Source organism: Delphinapterus leucas, chromosome 2 (genome assembly GCF_059928025.1).
Source record: "Delphinapterus leucas isolate spDelLeu-1000000601 "Yukka" chromosome 2, BTC_Dleu_Yukka2, whole genome shotgun sequence".
Classification (NCBI taxonomy): Eukaryota; Metazoa; Chordata; class Mammalia; order Artiodactyla; family Monodontidae; genus Delphinapterus; species Delphinapterus leucas.
The window spans coordinates 41,779,641-41,790,161 of record NC_143130.1 but is presented as its reverse complement, the minus strand read 5'-3'; the positions used below and the strand labels follow the sequence as shown (position 1 = coordinate 41,790,161).

The following is a 10,521-nucleotide window of genomic DNA, read 5'->3' as shown; positions in this document are numbered from 1 at the left end:
AGGCATCTGCTCTGCAGTGCTGCATGACCTCTTCTGTGAATGGGCAACCCCCTGGCTGTGGAGGCCCTTCTCTATGGAGTGTAACTATGTATTTTGACTTTCCATACAACATCCCCTCAATCCCATCTTTTCACCATATTTGCAAAGTGAAAAGCCACAGCCAACAATTTAGTTCTCCTGCCTAAACATACAATCCTATCACTTACCCATTCAAAATTCTGAAAAATCCAGTGTGTACAGAATAAAGCCCAAATTTTTACCATGCACTTAAAAGATTTCCACATTGTGGCCCCAGACCATCTTTCCAGACTTTCAGAATAAGTTTAACCTAGTGGTTAAGAGCATGCACTTAGGAGCCAGGCTGTCAGGGTTCAAGACCCAGGCCTACCAACCACTTACCAACTGAGTGCCCTGAGAGTGCTATGCCGGTGAATGTTTAACAACTGGCTCTCGGGGTGGGCTTGACACCCTGATTTGTGGCATTTGCCAGTTTCCATGGTGTTAATACTTCCACTATGGCCAGTTTCAAACTACCAATATGACATCACTAAATTTAGAGTTGGGAAGACATGCTTATAATTTGCTCTCAAGAGCCAGTGCAAGCCGGCTCCAGCACCCCTCTGGACCTTGGGTAAGTTACCTTCTCACTCTGAGACAGCTTCCCCATCTGTACAATGGGGATAATGAGTGCCCGGCTATGGCGCTGTTGTAAGCATCAAATTGGATGGGGTAATGGTTCTCAATCATTAGCATGCATCAGAACCATCTAGAGGGCTTGTTAAAACACAGATTGCTGGGTCCCGCTCCCAGAGATTTTGATTCCATGAGTCTGAGTGGGGCTCAAGAATTTTCATTTCTAACAAATTCCCAGGTGATAACATTTTGAGAGCTACTAGTTTGGTGCCTATAAAAGACTGAACCCAGTCCTAGCACAGAGATGCCCAAACACAGAATTAGCTCTCCTTTGTCTGATGCAACCCCACGCATCCCCCATCATAGCCACACCAAGCCTCCCATCTTTCCCTGAACCCACAGTACACTTTCCAATCTCTGTACATTTGCTTTCTCCTTTTCCCTGCACCTAAATGTCATTCTCTCTGCACCACTAACCTTTCCCATTGAAATCTTAATTCAGCTTAAATACCCCCTCCCTGCTAAAGCCTTCCCTGAATCTTCTACTTAGAAATAATTGTTCCTAACCTGTCCTCTCTCAAATTTGCAGTTGCTCTTGGTCTTCTCATCAAAGTTTGCCTCAAACTGGAATGACTGCCTCAATACCATCTCTCTTACTCAAGTGTAAGTACCCGGTGTGCAAAATACTGTCACATCCATCCCTGTCACCCTAGCCCAGCACCTCATATATAGAAGGAAACGCCAATCGCCTCTCAGCGGACAAGCCTCTTGCTAGCAAAGGAAGGTGTCCTGTTCAGGGATATATGACCCATCCCCAAATTACCGGCTTCCTCATGTTCAGCAGAGTTTTGCTAAGGGAGCTCCCAGGCACCCTCTAGGGTTGAATGAATGATACATACATAGAAAATGTAGCAAACAAATAAAAATATTCTTAAGTCAAGGGAAAACAAGAAGTTCTCTAAGAAAAGAAAATATATGACAGTATTCTACATGGCTGAGCTGTGAAGCACGTTTCCACTCTCATAGTAATGCTCTTACTGATTTGTCCAAAATTATGATTTAACTCTACCAGGAGGATGATGGGGACAGAAAGTGTGCACATTTTGGGAGATGGTGGTGAAAGAGAGCTAAATCTTCATTTCCAACACAATGAGAAGTCAATAGATAATGCCTAGAACCTAAAAACAAGAAGTATTACTATGTTCATATTACTTAAGGATATAGAGATGAATTCCAAATGAAAAAGATAAAAGAATTGAAGTGGTTGCCTCCAGGGAGCAGAAAACAAAGAGAGGCAGGGTCTGATTTGAGAGGTAGAGTAATAAGCCTTAAAGTATAATTGACTCTTTAAGCTGTATTCACACACAGACACACACATACATCTGTGAAAAAACAAAAACTAAATGTTTTTTAAAGTGACAAAGAGGAACCTATGACACAGCTATAATAAGCAAAACGGTGTGGCACTGTCATAAAGATAGACATATAGACTAATGGAATGGAATAGAGACCCCAGAAATAAGCCCTTGAATATATGGTCAAATGATTTTCAACAAGAGTGCCATGCAGTGGAGGCCATTCAATGAAAACAGGACAGTCGCTTCAACAAATGGTACTAGGAAAGCTGGACATCCACAAGCAAAAGAATGAATTTTGGACAGTTTGTAACTGGCTTTGAACAGAAGGATAACGGCACCTAGGACCCAGCTTGGGGAATGTCTACATTTAATGGCTTGTGAGAAAAGAATGAGTCTACAAAGAAGACTGAGGAGGAGTGAGCAGAGAGGTAGAAGGAAGTCAGGAGAGAGCAGGGAGGGGGGGACCTGAAGAAGGGAGTGGTCAGCTGTGCCTCCTGCTGTTGGCAGGTCAGGAGGTCAGTCAAACAGAGAGTAAAAAATCCAACAGATTTGGTTACATGGGAGTTCAAAGGTAACATCAGCCAAAGCTGTTTCAGTAGACTGATGGAGGTGAAAGCCAGTGGTTGAAAATACAAAAGAGAGAAGGGATCACCAATGGGAGGTCCTGAGAAGATAGAGGGGTTGGGGAATGCATGGGGTCTCCGAGGTGAGCTGGAGTACAGGCCTCAGAGAGGGGGAAGGAGGTTCCACTATGGCAACAGGAAGGTTGGGGGAAGGATGAGTGAGGACACTGCTGGGTTTGGAAGTTGCAGAATCTTAATCTACAGCTTCAATTTTCTCTATAAAATACAGGATGGGTGCAGGAGTGTAGGGGGCTGGCAAAAGAGTTACTGAAATGATAGGTTGAGTAAGAGAGAAGGAGAGGGTGAAGACTAGAAGAAAGGCGAGATCCCACTGAGGATGTAGCAGGATGGGGGCCAAAGGTGGCCGGAAGGAGAAGCCATCATAGTAGGAAAGCAGGATGCTTGGATTGGGGGTTTGTGGGGATAACAAGCCCAAGATGAGAATCAGGGCTGAGTCGTGAGGTGGGACAGGAGAAGCCTAAAGAATAAGCCTAAAGCCCCTAGACCAACCAGCTCTCCTGAGTCACTGCCCTGCTCTGCCACTAATCACCAATCCGCGGTATCATGGCAGCATGCAAAGGACTGAAAACACAGAGCCAAACAAAGCCTATGCCCTTTGCAGCCTGTTCCCCAGCCTGAGGGAGTATGTTTTGCACCCAAAAGGTGATCTTAGGGTGGACACTGGAAGAGCATCAGTTACAGCTGAAATAGAAATTTAAAGAAAATGGGGTGAGGGACTTCCCTGGTGGTCCAGTGGTAAAGAATCCGCCTTCCAATGCAAGGGACACAGGTTCGATCCCTGGTCAGGGAACTAAGATCCCACATGCAACTAGGCCGGTGTACCACAGCTACAGAGCCCACATGCCCTGGAGCCCACACACCACAACTAGAGAGAAGCCCTCGAGCCACAACGAAAGATCCCACATGTCGCAACTAAGACCCAACACAGCCAAAAATAAATAAAATACTTTTTACAAAAAGAAAGTGGGGTGATACCCCTATAATTTTAATCAAAAACAAAATAGACTGTGCCATATTTCATCCAGGGAGGCATGTCGACTAAGGTTGGCTCCAGACCCCCCAACTCTGCCTCACCTCGTCTCAATGGTGTTGTCCTTTTAGATAGAGCAGCTGCTCTCACACTTAGCAGTGTGTTGGAATCACCTGGGGAACTTTACAGATACTGTAACCCCCGATCCCACCTCCAGAGATCCTGGCTGAATTGCTCTGGGATAGAGCCTGGGCTTCAGGAGCTTTCAAAGTTCTCCAGGTGATACTCGTGTACAACCAGGGCTGAGAACCACTGCTTCTGACCAATTTCAGAGCTAAAGCATCTGTGCCCCAGCGCCCAGGCTACCTCCACTTCCAGGGCAACAGCCAGTTGCTGGAGTTTCTGGACCATTCTATGGAACAGCAAACAGGCTCCCCTCTCCTTACAGAACTGCAGGGCTCTAGCCCAGACCAGAAAGAAAACCATGTAAAGCTGAGCTTGGTTAATGCCTCGAGGGCCTGGATGCCGTCTATTGAGCTGGGTTTGCACATTTTGAGCAATCAGGTTGGACAACGTGCCCAGAAGCACTGATCAGGTGGAGGAGGGGGGGAAGAAAGGCCAAATGGCTTCAGGTCTGGTGTGAAATTGGGCAAGAGGGACAGTCAACCCTACTAGAAGAAGCGACCCAGACGGCAAACAAACAGGGCAGGGTGGACCGAGACCAAGTTATGTGGACAGCTCAGCAGTCACAGAATCCACCAGACCCAACAGAGCTGCCTTCTCTCAGCACCTCCAGAGACCAAAACTTTCCACTAGGGACAGAGCACTTGGAGACAGCGTGACGTAGCCGTCCCAAGACAAAGCCAGAAAGTTCACAAGTGTAGGGAACGTGACATGCAGTCTTAACCTCAAGAAGGAATTCACGCTCAGACTCTAACCAGCACGGGGGTATAGCTAGGCCTCGTGGGGGTCTTTGCAGGACAAAGAGAGGCTCCCTGTATCCCCAAACTGCAGCATCCACAGTGGCACCCAGGACCACCAGATTCACCCACTCTTCCCACAAGGCTCTGTCGGACCCATCTGCACACAAGGGGCTGCACTGGCCTGTTTGCTTGTTCAAACAAACCTTGTTCACTGAGGCACCTCAGAGCCCAGCAGAAGAGCCAGTCGTCATGTGTCTAAGGAACACATGAATGAAAAGGAGAGGATGTATCCATTGTTCTTAAGCAAAGAATCAATAGCTCTTAGTCGGGGAAGTTTTCTTCTGGGGGCTTACTCTAGACCTGCTAAATCAGGCCCTTTGAAGGTGGAGCCCCTGGCATTGGGTGATTATCATTTCTATTCCTGATTAGGAACCAATGCCCTATGATCCAAGGGTCTCATACTTTAGCCAGTACAAGAATTACCAAAGGTGCTCGGTAAAAATACAGATTTGAACCACAAACCATTTGGGAAAAGAAATCTAAAAAGTAATATCATCAAGTAGCTTCAAAAACACATCATCCGTCCATGGATGAATGGGTAAACAACCTACAAGCTGATTTTCAACCAAAGGGCCAAAGTAATTCAACAGGGATAAACTAGTCTTTTCAACAAATGGTGCTGAAAAATCTGAATATCTGTAAGAAAAAAAGTTAATCTTAGCTGTTACCTCACATCACACAAAAAATAACTCAAGATGTATCACAGACCTAAACATAAAAGTTAAAACTATAAAACTTCTGGAAGAAAACAGGAGAATATCTTTCTGACCTTGGTAGGCAAAGATTTCTTAGGTGGGACACAAAAAACACTAACTATACAGGGAAAAAACCGGAAATCTGAACTTTATCAAAATTAAAGACTTCCACTCTTTGAAATTCACTGTCAAAGAAATGAAAAGGAAAGCCATAGACTGGGAGAAAATATTTGCAATATTTATATTCAACAAAGGACTTGTAAAGTTCAGTAAGAACTCTTAAAGTTCACTAAGAAATTAAACAACACCTCCTACACACACAATGGGCAAAAGATTTGCACACGCATTTCAGAAAAATATACAAATGACCAATAAGCACACCAAAAAATGCTTATTTAGGGAGATGCAAATTGAAACCACAGTGAAGTACCTCTATACATTCATTTAAATAACTAAAATTTAAATGACTGATGTACTAAAATTGGAATGATACAGAGATTAGCACAGCCCCTATGAAAGGATGGCATGTAAATTTGGGAAGCGTTCCATATTTTTTGACCATAACATTTGTGAAATAACATTTGAAGAATTATGTTGGTTTTTAACACAAAATTTAAGAAAATAAAAATGAAAGATTTCAAGTCTACAACTTTACGCTTCACTAAATATCTACACTTTACACTAAATATCACTTGGTTCATATTTAGATATTTCTATAGTTAAAACTACTAGTATTTTCAATCTTCCGGTAACATTAAAGTATCACCTTTGTACATCACTTATCATGAACTTTTTAACTTTTTTTTTTTGGAAAAAAAGAAGCATTTTTTTAACAAGTAAGTGTTTTTCGGAATTTATGTGTGTACTACATATATTCAGTATATTTATTATATATAGTACATATATATTTATTAAATATAACCTATAACTAACTCTAGCATAAATATGTATATTTATTATAGATTATATATAATATATAGATCATAACTTTTTAATTAAAGTTGAATTATATATTTTTATTTATTACATATACATATATAATAAATAAAAGACTGACAAAATCAAGTGTTGGTGGGAACGTGAAGTAACTGGAACTCTTGTACATTGTTCATGGGAATCCAAAATAGTACAACCACTTTGGGAAAGAACTTGATAGTTTCCTATTAAGTTAAACATATACTTATAGTATAACCCAACAATTCCACCCCTTGATATTTACCCAAGAGAAATAAAATATATGTATACACACATACACACACACACACAGAAACTTGTTCATAACAGCTTTATTCATAATACTCTGAATCTAGAAACAATTCAAATATTCATCAATAGGTAAAATGAATAAACAAATTGTGGAATATCCATACAGTGAAATACGACTAGAAATAAGAAAAATGAACTATGAACACAAATATCATGGAGGAATATTAAAATCAAGCTGAACAAAAGAAATCAGACACAAAAAATTGCGTACTACATGCATTAATTTCCTAAAGCTGCTGTGAAAAATTACCACAACCTTGGTGGCTTAAAACAACAGAAATTTATTCTCTCAGAGTTCTGAATGCCAGAAGACTGAAATCGAGATGTCGGCATGGCTGCACTCCCTTCGGAGGCTCTGGGAGAGATTCCATTCCTTGCCTCTTCCAGCTTCTGGTGGTTGCCAGTATTCCTTGGCTTATGGCCACATCACTCTAATCTTTGCCTCCGTCTTCACACTGATTTCCCCCAGTGTGTGTGTGGTATTCAATCTCCCTCTACTTCTCTCTTATAAAAATATTTGTGATGGCACTGAGGACCCACCCAGATAATCCAGAAATATTTCCTCATCTCAAAATCATTAACTTAATCCCATCTGCAGAGACACTTTTTCCAAATAAGGTAACATTTACAGGTTCCAAGGATTAGGACACATCTTTGGGACTACCATTCAACCTACCACATCACAAGTTTCCATTTATATAAAATTATGGAACAAATCTCTAGAAACAAATAGAAGTGGTCATCTGGAGCCAAGTGGGGTAGTTGATTGACTGCAAAGGAGCAAAAGAGAACTTTCTGGTGTGAAATAAATGCTCTATATCATGATGGAAATGATGGTTACATGACTGTGTAAATTTACCAAAACTCATCAAACTTTATTACAATGGGTACATTTTGTTATGTATAAATTATGCTTCATTAACATTAATTTTTTTTTTGATGTGGACCATTTTTAAAGTCTTCATTGAATTTATTACAATACTGCTTCTGTTTTGTGTTTTGGTTTTTTGGCCACGAGGCATGTGGGATCTTAGCTCCCTGACCAGGGATCGAACCCACACTCCCTGCACTGGAAGGCAAAGTCTTAACCACTAGACAGCCAGGGAAGTCCCAACGGTAATTTTAAAAGAAAGCAAAAAAGTGAAGATTTGGGGGGCCAACCTTGGAAAGTCAGATTTGGCAAGTCTGGGGTGAATTCTAAACAAACAGCCCAAGTACCTGGAAGGCAGGTGGTCCTGGAACGTCCCTGGAGAAGCAGCACTCTGGAAGATGGGGAAAGGACCCACCATGTCCTGCTGCCTTCCCCTTGGCTTCTCAGGTACCTGAGAGCCAGGTGCTGAGCTGGGAGTCCCCTGAGGTGGGGTCCTGTCCACAGAGAGATCAGGCTGTTGGGAGAGACAGCCGTAACTAACTCGAGCACAAGGCACCTATGACAAGAACTGACAGATATAGAATCATAGAAGAAGGTATATTTTGACCCTAGATTATGGTAGAACTCTCTAGATGGGGTAGCATTTGAGCTGGACCCTGACAATGGGGCAGGGTTTTTACATGCAGAAATATCAATGCCAGTTTCCTCTTGCTCAGAACCCCTTAGTGTGTCCTGAATCTTCTTGGCCCCTTCCCCATTTGAGTCAAGCTTACTCAGGGTGGCCTCTCCAGGCATTCTATTCTGCCTCCTGTCCTTTGCCCACGCTATGCCATGTGCCAGTCATGCCAATGCCTTCTCTAGATTCGTCACCAACAAAGCCCCAGCGACAAGACATGACCTTCAATAAGGCCCCTGTTGTAGACAAGCTGCCTGGTTGTCCCTTCTCTTGACTCCACCACCCCAGGTTCCAATCCACAGCTCCAGCCAGGCATTCATGTTCCCAGGGCTCTACTTCTTTGACTTGAATCATTGGTCCCTTCCTGCACCTTCTCTAGCTCTGGTTCCTCATGAAGCCTTTACCTGCCTCCAGGTGAGCCCTATCTTACATAGCGCAGGGGTGCTATGGATGGCTAGGCCTTCTCCTATGACCTGGCTCTTGATCCCCACCTCCACTCCCCATTCCTGGTTCTTCCCAGGCCACAGTATTTCAACTCCTAGATTCTCACGGATGGACCCAGGCCAAGGCCCCATGGCTTCCCTGGACCAAAAATGAAGCAATTTGAGGCTTCTCAGGCCTTAGTCCCAGCACAAACCCTTGGATTTTGTTCTGTGTGCCTTGTCTAAGGTGACAGCTTGGAATCTCTTAGCCTATATCCTCCCCTTGTCCCAATAAGCCAGGAAGCTTCTCCCTCCTTTGCTGAGTGAGGAAGGGCAGGCTTCCTGGAGCCAGGGCCAAGCCACGATTAGGAAAGTGGAGCCCTGTGGCTCCAGGTATGCCTCCCTGCATCCTTGCTGTCACCGCACAAGATGCTCCATTCTTTTCTTATAATCATTCCTTGTTTGTATCATTTTTAGGTGTCATCAGAGCTCCTCACTGACCAGCTGAGCAGGTAAGCCTGCAAGAGGTCCCCAAATGGGAATAGCCGGCAAGACCACAACCAACTCAAGTGATGCCTCCACCTTTTGGAGAGCCCAATGGCCTCCAAGATCTGGTCCCAGAAGAAAAGGAAGAAAGCCACAGGGAAGGAAAGGGGCCTTCTGCAGAGCTAACAATGCTAGAGTGAAGAGGAGCCCTCACCCTGGCAAGCACACTGAACCCACCACCTTGTGTCAAAGACTTGAACACATCTTAAGTGGGGCCTCCAGGTCCCAAATGCCCAGGTAAGGAACACAAGGAGGAGGCTGCCCTCCTTTCTTTCCAGAAGAGTGGGTCTAGACCACAGGCAAATGGGCACTAAATGGGGTTCCACCAAATGTCCAAGACCCTTGCCAGAGTATGAAGGCTGTTCTGGCAACAAGGATCCAATAATGGGGCCATCCAGGTTGCACCCCCAGCCCCCCACGCATCATATCACCCTTACCTACTCTGGGAGATATTCTGACCCCTAAAGAAGGGATCCCAGGGACCAAAATAGCCAGGTGGAACCCAAACCTTATTCGACCACTGAGATACTGACTAGAGACAGTAATCATGCCTTTCACAATATTCCACCTTTTCATCCACCTGGCACATAGGATTACACTTCCTCTCCCACAGTAGCTGGATGGGATCACCTGACTAGTTCTAGCCAGTAAGTTGTAACCAGAAGTGACGTGTGCCAGTTCTGGCCTGGAGCATTTAACTACTGATATACAACATTCCAGGGCTCTCTTCCCCCCTCTGCCATGGAAACCTGCAATGTTTCAGATGGTGGCTGCTCCATCAGCCTGACCTGGAGGATAATGACCTGGTGCAAAGCTCCCAACTATCCACAGTGAACGTGGGCAAGAACTAAATCTTTGTTATTTCAACTCACTGAGATTTGGGGACTGTTGTTACTGAAGCATAACCCAGCCTATCCTGACTGAAACATGGGCCAAAAGTCAACCAGCACAGAACAAGTTCAGTATCACTATTCCCAGTGACCCATGCTGCTTTGCTTCCCCATCATCCACTTTTAATTTGGGGTCCAAGTCAACACCTCAGTCCTAATACAATGAAAGAGTAAGGATTCCACATAATCCTGCCCAGCTTGAAGACTCCAAATCTATAATCTTCTCTGAGTCAAAGATGCCAACTCTTCTGGATTTGGTAGATTCTGGTACAGTGTTAGAGTCAGGGTTAGGCAGCTACAGGTGGCAAACTTTAGGCTGCCAAGCAAATGCCAGAAGTCGAATCATGACATATGAACTGACGTCTGACGTCAGACTACGGAGCTCGAACACTTCTTGCCAGGTTTGACTAAAGAAAAACTAACTTTACATCTTCTGTGGTTTCATCTTGGAAAAGGAGAACTCCCATCTGTGGGTCCTGACTTGACGGCCCTGCTGGGTCACCATCTTCAGCTTCACGTCCTAATGCATCTCAGCGGTACTCCTCTTCTCCCATCAATTGTCTAACT

General features: G+C 44.0%; 1 pseudogene; it reads left to right on the top strand.

Moving 5' to 3' along the window:
• The first annotated feature begins 5,738 nt into the window (after nucleotides 1-5,738).
• On the top strand, nucleotides 5,739-5,838 carry LOC115803947 (U6 spliceosomal RNA; annotated as a pseudogene).
• Nucleotides 5,839-10,521: the final 4,683 nt, after the last annotated feature.